The sequence below is a fragment of the Mercenaria mercenaria genome, chromosome 13, assembly GCF_021730395.1.
Source record: "Mercenaria mercenaria strain notata chromosome 13, MADL_Memer_1, whole genome shotgun sequence".
NCBI lineage: Eukaryota > Metazoa > Mollusca > Bivalvia > Venerida > Veneridae > Mercenaria > Mercenaria mercenaria.
In genome coordinates, this window is record NC_069373.1 from 4,132,898 (window position 1) to 4,150,436 (window position 17,539).

The 17,539-nt window shown below is 33.8% G+C and overlaps 1 protein-coding gene across 1 annotated transcript in view; it reads left to right on the forward strand.

The window, feature by feature from the left end:
- The first annotated feature begins 657 nt into the window (after positions 1-657).
- Positions 658-17,539, forward strand: part of LOC123530036 (MIP-related peptides-like) — a 56,257-nt gene continuing 39,375 nt past the window's right edge. The window contains exon 1 of the mRNA XM_045310722.2: positions 658-870. The gene's annotated coding sequence lies outside the window, so the exon portion shown is untranslated. The remainder of the gene's footprint in view (positions 871-17,539) is intronic.

Consider the following 17,539-nt stretch of genomic DNA (forward strand, 5'->3'; position numbering starts at 1 on the left):
CAAAGGCAGAATCGCATGCTGCCAGCAGGCTAAAGGTTAATAGCAGGTTTTTGGTTTTCCCGATATGCGTGCTCTCAAAAATCACGCAGCATTTATCGTCCCAATAGCAAGATTTTCTCAAAAATGTAATGACGTATTTTTGTACTCTTAAACCTGTCTGAGAAATAGCATGCGTATAAATAAAATTAGAAAAAAAAATGAAATAAATATATAGCTGTGAAATGCTTGCTGACCATTTCAAGTTTTTGTCATGTTATACATGTATTGGAGACACAAGATAGAACTTTTTCTGATAACAATAATAAATGTGACAGACTTATATTATCATGAAAATCCACGTTTTATCTTTGAGTTGTTATATTATTTGTATTGTAGCTCTATTGTATATAAGATATTAAATTTCTTTTTTATGTTCAAAGCCAATTTTTTTCTTTCTATTCGAAATAAATATCATGTCTTGCTTTAAATCTAACAGTACCATAAGTTTTCTATTTTAACGATTGGCAAAACAAATAAATATTTTCTTGAACATATTTCCATAACTAAAATAGATGCTTTAAAAGCACTGTATCGATTGTTTTTCTTCCAAGATTTGCTAACCTTTTATGACCACACCTCCACTGATATTACAATTTAAAACCGATATAAAGTCCGATTTTCGCTCGCGAACTAGCAAGACTCTCCGGAACTACTGGAAGCGCAACAATCTGACAGTTAGGGTAGTGTAGAACTATATTAGCAGATGAAGACGTGAAATCAGCTCGCGCGGTTATCATTCCAGGAGACACGTTACTCCCATACTTTCATTGGAAAAAGAACTAGAAAAGAATTAGAGAAGAAACTGTGGAACTCGTATCCGTTAAATTGAAGGTAGGGATTGTAATATTTTTTATTTATTACTATTATTATTATTATTTTAGATATTTATGACTGATATATTTTGTATTAAGCAGCCGAAGAGTTGAAAAGAATTTAAGTTCTTAATTTTTTTGAGAATATAAAAATGTAAACAAAACAAAAAATAAAATAGCAAAACACACTGACGGAATGACTTGCATTTAAAATAAACATAGAAACTTAGGATATATTGATATCCATACGCAATTATGTTTTAATACGTAATATGTTCTAGGTACAATTTTGTACCGTCTGATTTATTGCGAAAGTGTTTGCCATCCTTATCGTTAGTTTAAACTGAAAGATATTAAAAATGTTTTTTTTTTATTGAATTATAATGGCGGAAAACAATTTAATAAGGTATTAGAAGTTTAAACTGTCTTCTGAGCATGGCGCTCGTAGGGAAAATTTCCCTCTATTTGCATTAATTTCCATTCGTTACGATGTGTTTAAATAAATAGGAAGCATTTCGCCGGACAAAACTTGCATTTTTATTATTACGTAGAGATGTTATACATCAAAGGGGTACATTTTTTATATGTCTCAAATAATAAGAAAAAAAAAGGCTAAGAAGTAATTACATTTAACTAATTAATAAATCATAAACTGTTTTAGATATGTCTCAAATATTAAGAAAAAAAAACGCTAAGAAGTAATTACATTTAACTTAGTAATAAATAATGAAGTGTTTTAGATATGTCTCAAATATTAAGAAGAAAAAAAAACGCTAAGAAGTAATTACATTTAATAATGTAATAATAAAGTTCATCTAAAAAAACACTCATGCAATGAAATTTTTGAAACAGACAGAAAAGCTCATCTAAGCTTTAGACATGCAACATGCAACAGCACTGTAATATGATATACACGTATTGAATTGTTTGCCAAAGGACCTCGGGCATGTTATTACATGGTATCAGTATTTTTTTTCTTAGATTTCTTTTAAAATTTTGAGTTCATTAGCTTAGTAAACTTGTGTTAAATATAGACAGCACAACAGGACAACCTGCAGACCGGGGATTTTTATAGTCAATCCCGTATAGAAAACAGTTTTGAATCAACCTATAAACAGCTTGCGTATAATTGCTATTTTTTATCTAACAAGCATGAAGTTTTGACAAGCATGTTACAGTATCTTGAAGTATCGAATACATTATCATTTCTAACTTCTTTTTTTTTTTTTGTCAAATGGACCAAATGTGGCAACAATGAAAAAAGTTTCATTGTGTATGAATATATTTATGATTGTGCGAAGTTTTCTGTTTTTTTTACAACTGTAACTTACATATATGGCAAACTGCGTGTATGTCAATTAGCACAATAAGCCCAAGCAGTATCACTTGCTTTCAGATTGGCCTTTTGACCATTTACATGTAAACCATGATGACCATGATATAGCATGTAAATAGAGATATCACCATAATATTTTAAAGTTAATGAAACATGACAAAAAGCTAATGAATTTAAGTCTAGTTGATCAAATTGTTCGAAATTCATTTCTTACCAACCTGTTTTAGAGAAATTAGAGAAAAAGAAAGAACAACTCTTGTCTCAAATAAGTATTTATTACGTAATTATCCGTTATGAGTAATGCCTTTCATGGAAGGAACGAAGAAAAAGCACGTCTGTATTATCATTTTGAGTTCTTTCAAATCTTGAACAATAAAGAACTATTCATTTGTTTCAAACTATGATTATCTTGAGGAAATTATTTTCGATACTTCCATACACAGTGAAAAGTCGTAATTGTTGTTAATTTTGAAACACTTTCTCCTTGATGTTTCACTTTGTTAGTCATGTAACATTTGCATGTTGCATGCAATCAGACGCGGTTGCATGTTCTGGCGTCAACAATTTGTCAAAGAATTTTTAATTAAATATTTTGTATTTACAAAAAAAGAATGGAAATCGCATAGAAATCAGAATTCGTTTGGAACTTTTTGTGTTATTTGCAATTCCTTAATAGAGATGTGTATTTCTATTAATACCATTTGTTTTCTCAAAGAGTGGCATACATGTTTGCAAGCATTTTATGTGCATAATACCTAAAACATTCTTTAAATTTTCAATGAACGAAATAACATTGCAAAATTCTAATCCATAATCAAGACAGATGATTTTTTATGAATATCATCTTTTAAAAACTTATTAAACATTTCTTTTAATGAAAATTTGTTTTTGTGTACTTTCTACTGTAACATTCCTACAAGTATATTGTCTACGATACATTAGTGCTTTTTTAAAGATGTTACGCTGCTAATATTTTGCCGAAAAGACTATTTTGAGTTCCAAGCAGACAGCTCCATCTTTCACTATATGTATTATTTGTGCTGTTCAAAGACTTTTCCAAAACATCTTACGTTGATTTTACATCTAGAAGCAAGTATAGAATCCCGTTGTTGGTATTGAGAGATAAAAGTGTTTACTGAAATCGGATCAGTTCTGGTATTCTGCATTAATGGTCACTAGGAATGTATAAGAATATTGTATTTTGTCAAGTTAATGTGCTTTTTGCTGTTACTGTGCTCTATTTGCTAATGTTCTCGGTGACAGACAATTCAGTGTTGTATGTTTGCTGTTCATCAAATTTCCATTTCATGTTTATTCCTACAATAATGATAATGGTTTACAAATGTCAGTATTGGTGATTTTTTTACAGTTTATGGTAGTTTATAAATGTCAGTACCGGTGATTTTGCTGCAGTTAAAAGTTGTTTATAAATGTCATAACTATTTTTTTTACAGTTTAAAATTGTTTATGAATGTCAGCAACGGCTATTCTATTTAAGCTTATAATTGTTTAGATAAATGTCAGTACCGATGGTTTTTATTATAGATCAAAATTATTTGTGAATGTCAGTAACGCTTATTTTAATAGTTTATGATTGGTTATTAATAGCAGTACGGATGAATATTAACAAAATTACCACTATTTGTTCTAAAACTGATATTTTGGAGAGAGCATGCAACTTTATTAATTAGAATAACTGAACTCTCTCGCTGGAAATCGTTGCCTATTTTTGTATCAATTACATGTATTTAATTAATTACAAAAGTACACTGCCTTTTCCGCACTTTTTGTGCCGCGCGAAGTTTGATGATAAAGGCTATAATGGTAACACACTAGGGTACAGCTTGTCTTGAAAAATGTGTTGTTAGCTTTCTAATAATAATATGCTAAAAGACATAAAAACACAAGTGCATGCCCCTTTCTGTGCAATTTATTTGTTAATTCCTCGCTTCGTGATACTGTCCATATTAATCGCAGACTATTAATTGGCGCGATGGACAGGAAAAGGTTTACGTAACCAGTGAGTTGTTTCATATCTCAGTATTGTCCAAAAAAAAAAAAAAAAAAAAAAAAATGCAATCGTTTATTTCTTATATGCTTCTACTAACCTATCTAAGTAAACACCATACGATATGTAAGCTTCATTAAACAGGTCTTCGATTTCTTCATGAACACATTTATATTGTAAAATACTTGTCTAAACTTAATTAAGGTATTAGATCACTAATAGTAATGTTTACAAAATGGCCTTTGCTTGGTATATTCTGAAAGGTAACCGTGTTTTGCACTATTTTGCAATTTTTAAACAACTTTAACCGTGCCGTTTTTTATAAATTTTGTATAACTTATGGTATCTCGGTATCTCGTCAAGCTCAAGTAGAGACAAATTTCAAAGTGATAGCCACTATCCAAAATGTTTGCAGAGAACTCATTTTACCATTAATTTTAATAAAAGAAACCTCAGACTATTGGTAAACAGTTATAAAACACAAAATAAAAATGTCAATATCATTTTTTTATGGTGCCTCAAATAAACGGATTTAATGAGACAGAATTCATACTTTAACATTGAAAAAATAAGGTCGAATGCTGTGTTTCTGTTTTAAATTTTGCTTACTCCATTTAAAAATAACCTTAGGGCAGACGTAAAACTTACCTAAATTTCTTCCACAATATGTAATCTAAGTGTGAAAGCAAAATAGAGAACTTTCACCACGTGTAACTCAATATTTTTAAAGATGTGTAACTCTACCCCTTCTGTTTAAGTAGTAAATTCACGTTGAACACCAAGAAATCGCTTATAAGATTCATATTTTACCATTTTGGTACAAGAAATCATTAATAAGTCTTGAAAGAAGTAAAAACTTACTAGAAAAAAGGAAAATAAGGGAAAAAAATCTTTGGTCCCAGTAGGGCTTGAACCTACGCCCCCTAAGAATTGCAGTAAAAGTAGGTTTATGGTAGGAATTGAATACTCTTCAAAAAGGAGGTTCTCTATTAGTGATCTACTACCTTAAAAGCAAATTTCATAAATTTGGTTGTGCAGTTCTCTGCTTAAATATGTCACCATTTTTCAATGTATAAAATGTTTCCGTTTAAGTAAAATAAAGGTCTTTAAGTGGGTTCTGGGAACTGTTTTTATACAGAAGGCTCATATAATCTGTAAAATATATAGAAAGCAATATAAAATGTTAAACATTCAGTAAAAATGTGAGATGAAAAAGAAGAAAGTCAGCTGTTCTTTATTCCGTACTTACTCAATATTAGCCATTTATACATTTAGTTTTTATAGCTGTTTAGTTTTGAATGGAGTTCTGTCAGCAGAAATACTACGCGAATTCATAAGTGCAAAATAATGACAATATTATTACGCAGAAGAAAGAGTACATATTCCACAGCGTTTTACTGCACACACAGCTTCACTACTTTTGTTTATTTAAAGGATATAAATTTGATCATCAGCATGCGCAATTTTGTACAATATTACTCTTAGTGAATGTTTTAGTCCGAATGATGACACGCAATACATATGACGTCACGCACCCCATATGAAATTTGCTGGTAGAATGGAAAAATATTGACGTCACCAGTCCTTTTTATAGAGATAACAGATAATTAAGGGGCCTTCGTTGCCGAGTTGATAAGGCCACTGACTTCGAATCGCTTACCTGAACTGCTGTGGGTTAGAAACCTCGTTTAGTGTCTAATTCTTCGTATTATGGGAGGTCGGTTGCTTTATCCAGGTGCTCACTCATGTCCTAACCAGAAGCTGGAAAAGGACATCATGTGTCCTTAATTATGTCGTCTTGCCTCTAAACCCAACAATATATACAACAATATATGTATATATAACGAATGGTATGACGGTATTATACGACAACTTATTGATATGAACAACATTCTAAAATTTCTATATCGAACTAAAGATATTTCCTAATATTAAAGTTTCAAATATATTTTCTCGAGCTGAATTCAACATTAAACTCAGTCATTATGTTATCAAATGACATACACTTTCGTAATCTCGCCAACTATTTACATAATGGAAATGCATTCTTTATTTGTAATACTAGATTCGTTGAGAGAGGATGGTGAAAGGTAATTACACTATTTGCACGTCTTACTTTCAATGTTTCGACTTCATTATTTATGTCATGATTGACTTACAAAGGTTTAGTTCTCAGGTTTATACGAAAATCAACTACTTATATGTGAAACAAAGTAAGATGATAATCTACATTCTTATAACGTGCGTAACACCATTAAAGTTTTAACTCAAAGTCCTCTATTAGTTACACTCAAAGTTACTGTTAGTAACAATCACAAAAATGCTGTCAATAACGTGTCAAGATCTACTCAATCACGGAGCGAATATGATTTTTATTTTCCTAAACTTACATACTCGCATAATGGCCATGTGTAAACTTTTGTTTCAGACTGAAAGATAAAATTAATACTAAGAAATATAGTAAAATCCAAAAATAGTTGCGTTTTCAAATAAGGCCTGTTTCCATTAGACAGTGTATGTCGAACTACTTTCGCATTACAATAATAGCAACCCACAACCTAATAACGAGAGATAATGAATACATTGCTTTAACAAAAAGTAAATGGTATTGACGGAAATGCCTGTTACGTATATTAAATTTGGAATGCTCTGGTGCCTTGTGCGTTACAAGACAATTGCTCAATAATCGGTATCACTGTAAATGTCTGTTCTCAAACACCGAGGATACACTTTTATATGACTTTTACATGTAGAAAAAGTTGTTTTAGGCGTTAGTAGGAAATAATCTTCATTTATCAAAGAAATGTCTCAGGCACACTGAGAGATATCATACATATTTTTTCTGTCATTTTCAGATTTTAGAATATATTGATATTACCTTGGCTTTAGCAGGTTTACCAAAGATGTCGTATGCGTTTTTGATTTCCCTGAAATACAAAAATGTCTTAATTACTCACTTTTACGCAGAATGTACTGCAATTAGTATGTTTGCATTTAGGTATAGACATTTTGTCGGCGCTTTACACTTTCTTTAACAGAAAAATAGTATATCAGTTTAAAAAAAACTGTAAGAAAATGAAAACCATAGCATTTAACATGTTTTTAAGATGTATATGAAGCAGGCAAAAAAGGAAGAAAAACAATTCATTTTCTAGTAAATGGCTGTTCTAAGTCATCGTTTCCTAATGGGTTAAATTAGCCAACATACAGGAAGTTGTTTAAAAGTCTTCGTTTGATAGCGTTATGTTCCACATATGTTTGACTCTCTGTGATAATTATTATTTACATCTTCAATGTAAAGCGAATTCAAATGATGGATCGATATCAGTGTTTCTAACTTGTTGACACAAAAAGTTCCGGTTTAGAAGCAATCATGGAAATGATAAACAGAGGCGGACATCTTTAACAATAAAGATGATAATCTTGAAACAGAGACAGTAGTAGACAGAAGTAGAACAGTAGTGGTAGTAACTTGTGAAAGAGATGCAGTAGAAAAATGATGGTAATCCCGGAAAAAGTACTGTACCAGTAGAGATGGTAATTTGTGTAAACGTGCAGCAGAGGTAGTACACTATGAATGGTTATCTGTAAAACTGAATAAAGTGCAGCAGAGACAGTACAGTAGATTAAGGGAGATTAAGGGAAAGTCTTGCATTTATGTATATTTTCCATTTTGCTCTTTTGGGCTAAATAATGAAAATTATATATTTATTCTTTACATAATTTTTAAAGTATAAATGCAACAATCACTTGTAATTATATAAATAACATCAACTACAACGCTTGCTTTTTCACTACCTCGTCATTTTGTTATATTTCATCTTTTACAATGTGCAGTCATATTACGCACGCAATTATTCAGTGAAATTAGAAATTTTCGAATCTCCTTCACAGTCAAAAATCTCGTTTATGGCGATCAAATCAGAGCTCCAACCTTTTAGATGATTAATCAAGCAGTTAAAAACTTTGACTTTTCAAAATCTCCTGGGAAAGAGTTATTTTCCACATGCAAACGTATTTGACCAGAATTGTCAATTCTTAACATTCTCGACGGCGTTATAGTCTAGCAATTGCTAGCTGCATCTGAAATATATTTGCACTACTTTCTAATGCTGTGTAAGGAATGTAGAACTATTACCTCGCACTAATGACTACCTTTCGAAAACAATCTTCAATTACAGACAAAAATCACTGGTAATAAACAAGCAGTCTGGTTATATTTTTCACACATTCCTATCAAGTTAAGATTTAAAGATGTTAATGGTCATTTTTTTCTATATCGTTTTATATTATGTTATTTTCGGTCCAATATAATAGTCTACTAGTGAAATTGATTGAATTGCCACATCGTTTTATGAGCTACTACCGTCTGAGCTAATTGAACGGGCTTTACATGTCAGACGAACCTCCTTACATTGCTGCTGTAAAACCTAGCTGTATGGTGTAAGGTCATTAGATACACCAAAATGTCTGCAATTTAGCTCGTCCTATCATATTTAATAACGAATGTCACCAAATGAATTAAAGTATATGGGTGTAACTCAAACACAACAAACTGAAAAATTACGAGGGGTGTTCGAAAAGTATTCGGAATTTATATTTATTTATATGGCTATTAGAATAAAAACTTCAAAAGTGATACTTTGATATATTTTGTACATAATCCGAAAGAAAACATGATACAAATTACACTAATAGACATCTTCCGTCACCAGCGCAGTTGTATATGCGAAATGGCCTTTAGACGCGCTCAATGAATCAAAATATCACATATTACGTGCAAATTCAAACCTTTATTTAAAGCGTTTAGGTGATTGGAAGAATATTTTATACGACAATATATCAAAAAAAAGAATGTCTCTATTCAAATCAAAATCACAGGGGACACAGTAGAGCACACGGAGCACAATAGAACACACGGGACACAATAGGTCACAGGGGACATAATAGGTCACACGGGATACGATAGATCACAGGGGACACAATAGATCACAGGGGACACAGTAGAGCACACGGGATACGATAGATGACAGGGGAGACACCGTAGATCACAGGGGACACAATAGGTCACAGGTGATACAATAGATCACAGGTGACACAATAGGTCACACGGGATACGATAGATCACAGGGGACACAGTAGAGCACACGGAGCACAATATAGCATATGCTGTACAATAGATCACAGGGGACAAAATAGGTCACACGCGATACGATAGATCACAGGGGACACAATAGGTCACACGGGGCACAATAGATCACACGGAGCACAATAGAACACACGGGACACAATAGGTCACAGGGGGCATTATAGGTCACACGGGATACGATAGATCACAGGGGACACAATAGGTCACAGGGGACACATTAGGTCACACGGGATACGATAGATGACAGAGGACACCGTAGAGCACACGGAACACAATAGATCACACGGGGTACAATAGATCACAGGGGACACAATAGGTCACAGGTGATACAATAGATCACAGGTGACACAATAGGTCACACGGGATACGCAAGATCACAGGGGACACAGTAGAGCACATGGAGCACAATATAGCACACGGTGTACAATAGATCACAGGGGACACAATAGGTCACACGCGATACGATAGATCACAGGGGATACAATAGGTCACACGGGGCACAATAGATCACAGTGGACACAATCGGTCACAGGGGACACAATAGGTCACACGGGATTTGATAGATCACAGGGGACACAGTAGAGCACACGGAGCACAATAGAACACACAGGACACAATAGGTCACAGGGGACACAATAGGTCACACGGGATACGATAGATCACAGGGGACACAATAGGTCACAGGGGACACAATAGAGCACACGGTATACGATAGGACACAGGGGACACAGTAGAGCACACGGAACACAATAGAACACACGGGACACAATAGGTCAGAGGGGACACAATAGGTCACACGGGATACGATAGATCACAGGGGACACAATAGTTCACACGTGATAGATAGATCACTTGTGACACAATAGGTCACAGGGAACACAATAGGTCACACGGGATACGATAGATCACAGGGGACACAGTAGAGCACACGGAGCACAATAGAGCACACGGGGTACAATAGATCACAGGGGACACAATAGGTCACACGGGACACAATAGAACACAGGGGACACAATAGGTCACACGTAGCACAATAGAGCACACGGGGTACAATAGATCACAGGGGACACAATAGGTCATACGGGATACGATAGGTCACAGGGGCACAGTAGAGCATATGGATCACAATAGAACACACGGGGCACAATAGATCACAGGTGACACAATAGGTCACACGGGACACGAAAGATCACAGGGGACACAATAGAGCACACGGGGCATACTAGATCACAAGGGGCACAATAGAACACACGGGACGCAATAGAACACACGGGACACAATAGAACACACAGAGTACAATAGAGCACAAGGGGACACTATAGAGCACACGGAGCACAATAGAACACACTTGACATACTAGAACACACGAACACACAGGACACAGTAAATCAAAGAGGACACAATAGAGCATAGGGGGAACAACAGAACAAACGGGACACAATAGAACACACAGGACACAATAGAACATACAGGACACAATAAATCAAAGGGGACAAAATAGAGCATACGGGAAACAATAGAACACACGGGACACAGAACACAAAGAATAGAACACACAGGCCACAATAGAATACACAGGATACAATAGAACACACGGGACACAAAATAACGCACAGGACACAATGGAACACGCGGAACACACTAGAACACACGGGACATACTAGAAAACACTGGACACAATAAAGCACATCGGAAACAGTGGTTTACAATAGGAAGTATCACCATTATTATTAACGCTACAAATTTGCACTTGCGCGGTCCAAACAATATTAATTATTGGGTCATTAGTGGGCCTTATTAGACCAGCTGACGTATTCGAACAGAAACCAGTAGGCTAAATTTTAATTAGACTAGTTGTCTTTCGACCAAACGTCGTGCATCGCATTAGTGGTCCTACACGGAAATACTCGGGGCGTAAGCCAAGTCCACATATATCATACTGACCACACATGATTCCGTGGATGGCCAAGTGAAATCAAGATTTGTTTTGTATTATTGACCACTTACTGTTTGCTTTAACCGACATATAGATTTACTGTTTGCCAGAATCGGGTGGGAAGTAAACTATGATGTTTGCAATGTCTGAATAACTACAAAAACAGTGCTCTTGATCTAATAAAGTTTATCTAAATCAGAAATTTAAGAACAATTTAGAACTGTCTGTCGTTGATCCGAAATCACTGTTGTATTATAATTGTATTAGTAGATCTATTGTTTGGAAGGAAAAGTAGGCAGAAAAGGAATTCTTTTAACCTCGTCTAGCAAATAAAAGCTATGTACACAATCATGAATTCACGCACTCACACACACTGCCTAAAATATTTTTTTAAAAATATGATGTTTTATTCAGAATTAAATATTACAATAAAAGTCCAAAAACGTATAAGTTTGACAAAACGTATAAGTGATAATCCGCAGCGCCACCTTTCTTCTACATTGACCGTATTTAAGTGTTATCATCCTGCGTATTTTAAGCTATTTAGTATGTGTAAACGTGTAAAGTGCGTGATGTTCTTCAAACAGTATCTATATAAAGCAGTTGTTAAAACTTTTAGTTACAGAAATAAAATTTTGTTCAGTTTATGCTCTTGTTCATGTCTGAAATAGATTATACATTTCAATAGTCTAGGTTTCAACATATTGACTAGTCTAATAAAAAATCAAGACACTCTACCCCCAACAGAATTGAATAACGCAAAACGTTTAGACTGTGTTGCACTAAGCTCAAGAAAAGGTTACGGGTACTAGATTAAATCGCTAAACCTTAAACTGGTAAATGAGAAACTTAATAAAAACTTGAAATTGAATAATTGTATCTATTTTTTTTTGAAAGCATATATTTTCAGAGAACTTTTAAATAAAGGTAGATAACCAGTTCATATCATATTTTATAATGTGTTTAATATTTAGTTCATGTCTAAAGAAACCAAAGCTTATCCATCAGAGGTTCGTCAGAATCCCGAGACTTTGGAGCCATGGTAAACCTCTAGTATGCGAGAATGACATACTGTACAATTTGTTAGCAATGCTTTCGTTCGGATTAGCTTTAAACATTATACGCAGGTCGTGATAAAAATATACTTGAATCTTGTATTAGAATGCACATGTCAACTTAAGAAAAATCACAAAAAAGCGAAACACGTCAATGATTACGCGTGAAACCTGTGCAATTTATCAGCTTTTATCTTTGACAAAAGGGTACGCACTCAACGCGTGTTTACTGTAATTCCTGCACAAACTTGGCAATATATGAACAATAAAGTTGCAATAAAACGTTAAATATATCTTGGAAACATTTCTATAACAGTTTTCGTAGTTCAACAACAACAGGCAGTTAAGTAAATGGCTTTCGCTCACTTTGATTAGCGTTTTCCACTTTTGCATTCAGCACAGATATAAACTGAACAACATTTGTAACAGGGGTTCTGATTGGTTAATTTGCGTTTAAGACAAGTTTGTTTTTCATATATTTGTATTTTCTTCCTTCTCCCGAAGAAAAAACAAAAACCACAAATGACCGGAAAGCTTTGTTTTAGATAAAACAATGTCCAATACATATAGTTACTTTATGGTCACTCTTAGATTTTGGTTTTTCAAGGAATGTCTGAGTATTTATTAGTAAATTTGTTTAATGGCGGTCCATGTTAATGATGAAACGAGATAATTAAGACATTGGCTAAACTCATATAAAAAAAAACAACAAACGTCTTACAATCTTTCTTTATGCTGGGAAAGTAATCTCCTCTCCAGAAGAGAAGTAAGTCCGATTCTCATACGCGACTAATCAATTAAATTTTCGTGGTGAAAAAGGTTCGGTTTTTGATTTATTATTTACTTAAAGTCGACATTTTCTTGGTTTTAATATCACGAAAACAATGATATACATGTGTCGTCGCGAAATATGACTTTTTGAAATAAATTAACAAATTTTTGACAGATTGTGTAACATATGAACGTTGTTTGATAATAAAAGTTTCAAATACTGGTGTCAAAAAAGTGACAATAAATAAAATGACCAAGCGGAACATTTTTTTTAAATTGAAATATACAAATCATCATTTATTTTGCATCTATCGAACACCATGGGAATCAGGATTAACGTTTGACACTTGAATATAAACATAGCTGGAGAGGAACATTTAACTGATGTTTAAAAAGGCAGAAGAAACATGTTTAGCATAATATTTCTATACGTATGCGTAATTGACAAAAAGCCTCATATGGACAACTGATTTCCTAGATTTTATATACATAATGTAAATGTAAACTTCTCGTTCATTGACAAAAATGCGGAAAATTTGTATTCGAATAGACTTATTTAACCGTTTTCTGAAATTTAAAAAGCAAATCTGCTTAAATTACTTAAGACAATAGAGTTTTTATTGATTACTAGGGCATCAGATGAATATGGAAACAACAGTTTCTATAAAACAGAAACATATTCTTTTATTTTAGTGCACACTTTAGTACTATCACTGTTACGAATTATTTTTCGTGCATAATTCTGTACACCTTTATCTCAGAATAAATAATCTCGTCTTTTTGTCCCTAATGAAATCCCGACGAACAAAAAAGAGCAAAACGATAGTTAACGTACATTGACAGTGTATGTCGAACTATTTTTCGCATGGCAGTTATACAACATACAACTTAATAACGAGAGATAATAAGTACATTGCTTTAACAAAAAGTAAATGGTATTGACGGGAATGCCTGTTATGTATATTAAATTTGGAATGCTCTGGTGCCTTGTGCGTCACAAGACAATTGCTCAATAATCGGTATAACAGTAAATGTCTGTTCTCAAACACCGAGAATACACTTTTAGATGGAGACATGTGATTACATATAACTTTCATATGTAAAAAAAATGTTTCAGGCGTAAATTTCGTAGGAAATGCTCTTCATTTATCAAAGAACTGCCTTGGACGCAAGATACCATTTTTTCTGTGTGTCGTTTTCCGAATTAAGAATATTCTCAAATAACCTTGATTTAAGCCAATTTCATATGCGATATTTAGCAGAAAAAAAGCGTTGCAACCAGTGCTCGGCGTGTTCGAGTTGTCAGCATAAATCTTGCATTTGGCATTTCTCTCTACACCCTTTCATTGGAGAGACCGCAATTTGCGGTCAAAATAGTACCAGTGTTAAAAACGATATGAAGTCATATTAGTTAAGTGAAAAGTTTAAAAGATATCTCTAATATATAGAAAACAGATTGTGTTCTGCAATTTATTATATTTTCATTGCACTGAGCATTGTTTCCCAAACAGTCGGTAAGAAACAGATTTATGTTCCAGAAAAGAATACTAATTACTTTTTTATATTATTTTTCTGCCAATGCCTTGATGTGTAAATGGCGGGTTTTTAATGGAAATATATCTACAAACAGCTCAGTGTATGTTTAGTTTCGATGGAGAGAATCATTTAAAATGAAAGTTTGCCCGCCAAGAACCTTAATCCAACTGGTGTGTCTGTATCGGGTGTGCATATTAATTCCACTTTGTCAAAACTTTAACGTTTCTTTAACAGGAAAAGGGCTTATCTTAGCTTTGAAAAAAAACTTTTACAAGAAGATAATTGCTCCAGACTAAAATATCTGTTCTAAAATGTTTTGAAATGTAGGCATTAGAAGGAGGAAACAATGTGTTCACTAGAAAATGGTGTTCTAAGTCTTCGTTTCTTAATGGGTTGAATTAACTAGAGTACAAAAAGTTGTTTCAATGGTTTCGTTTGATAGCGTTGTATTCCACAAATGTTTGGTTCTCTGTTATTATCATTTACCTCTTCACTGTGTGGGGATCGACATAGATATTTGTAACTTGTCGACTAAAGGCTTCTCTTAAGAAACAATCTTGGAATTAATATAACAGAGACAGTAGTCATAAAATCTATTAAAACGTGCAGCAGAGACATTGCAGTACAGATAGTAATCTGTAAAAAACATCCAGTAGAGGACAGTACAGTAGAGATGCTAATCTGTTAAAACGTGCAGCAGAGACATTACAGTAGAGATAATACTCTTGAAAAACGTGCAGCAGAGACAGTAACGTGCAACAGAGATAGTACAATAGGGATGGTAATCTTGCAAAAAGTGCAGCACAAGCGGTACTGTAGTAAAAGAAAGTACATCTACCTTTTACAGTATGCATTGATGTTGCACGCATTTAATCACTGAAATTCAAAACTATGCAAATCTCGCTCACAGTTACAAATCTCGTTCATTCCGACGAGATTCAAATAACAAATCAAAGTTTCAAGCGTTTAGATAATTAATCAAGCAGCTAAAAACATTGACTTGTAATAATCCCCTGAGAAAGAGTTATTTTCCGCATGTAAAACTAATTTGATTAGAATTGTCAATTTCTAATTTTCTCCTCGGAATAATAGTCTAACAATAGCTAATTGTATCTGACCTGAAACGTTTTAGAATGAATTCAAGGATTTAGATACATTACTTCATGCTAATGACAACCTTTTTAAAATAGTCTTCAGTTTCAGACAAAAGGGGGCACTCGGCTATTTCAATGAATCTTGAAAATCGCAGTATAATTTAAATTTTGTCTGTGTAACTAAAAGATAACAAAATGAAAAAGGCTGCTAGTCGTCTTCCATTGCTAATGCAGGTGTGGCCTTGCCTACCATTTGCGTTAGCAAAGAAAGAATCGGCAGACTACGACAGAAACTTCGGCATGTATGTGAAAACATTTCTGTTAACATAACACTGACTCAAATATACTTATTTGGCGACGTTTCATCTTTTTGAGTAGAGAAAGAACCTAGATGCCCCTCCAAACATTGTTTCAGGCTCGGGTAACCTTCGAATAGATATCTCTATCAAATGAAAAAAAAAAGCCCAATCGCGGGTTTGTTTAGTTCTGACCATTGTTTTCTCGTTTAGGACATACTCGTTATTTTAACTGGGGATCATACGCCGCTTTTAATGGAATTACACGCTAGTGTATCATTGAAGGTTCCATGTGCAGCGCTGTATGAATACATCTGCAGATGTTTCTAAATTAATTTTTGTACTTGTGGCATGTGTAAATGTTCTGCTCAACCCGAGGCTAGAGGGCGTGGACGGTAGCATGCATTTCCACTACCGTCCATGAACAGGTTCAATCAAATCGAGCCTGCACCATTTTCGTTTTTGTCGTGTTGAGCGACTTGTGGAGTTTCCACTTTTTCTATTTTATTATTTGATGATACGTGACATAAAAATATCAATTTAAAAATTTACCTCTATTATCCCCGGTTAGCATTTAAAGGCTAAGTAAGCAAAATAATGAACATTTCAAACACACACACACGTTTTACCCTTTTAAGAAAACTGTAAACACGGTTGTAGAAGCTGATCAAAATGTGCACACAATAATTAACATAATATTATTCATAAGCTACAGTTCATTTGGTGCACGTAAGAAGTGTGTAATGTTCATCAAATAATTAGCGTTTGTTGACACGTTAAACTATGACACAAAAAAAGTGTTCAATGCAATTTGTCACGTCTTAACCAGAGAGAAGTACCTCGTAGTCAAGGTTACAACATATCGACTGGCCCAAAAGAAATCCAGACACTCTTTCCCCAGTGGAATTATATAACGCGAAATTTTAAGACAGTGGGTTACGCGACAGTCAAGAAAATGTTACGGGTCCCTAATTAAATTGCTGTACTGCTTGCGTTCGTTAAACCTTCATTTTTAACAAGAGAAGAATGTCTGCTAAAGATTTAGCTTAAATAAAGTTATTTTATCTACAGTTAGGTATGTAAGTAGTTGTAGAAAACAGCATGTAGTTGTAGGAAGCTTCAAAAGAAAGGAAATTTTAATCTATTATATCATGAAATTAGATTAAATTCTTCTCCTCTGACATTAACCTTTGAAATACTGTTCATTTTATAAACTATTTTTGTTACAATTTAGTTATTGCTTGAAGTAACTAAAGCTAAACTGAATGTAATGAAAGTGCTCGTTCAGATACACTTAAGGTAGTTGTGCACATTCGGATACAATGTAAAATTTGATTAGATACTGATTTTTCACAACTTCAGCATATACTTAGAAAATTCGGCAAATAAAAGGTCGTGTGCTTGATTGTTTTCTAAACTGATTTGAAAATTTCGGACCTCACACAAGTTTTTGTAATGGGAGTCCATGTGAAAATCACAATTTTGTTAACACTTTCGCGATTAGAAT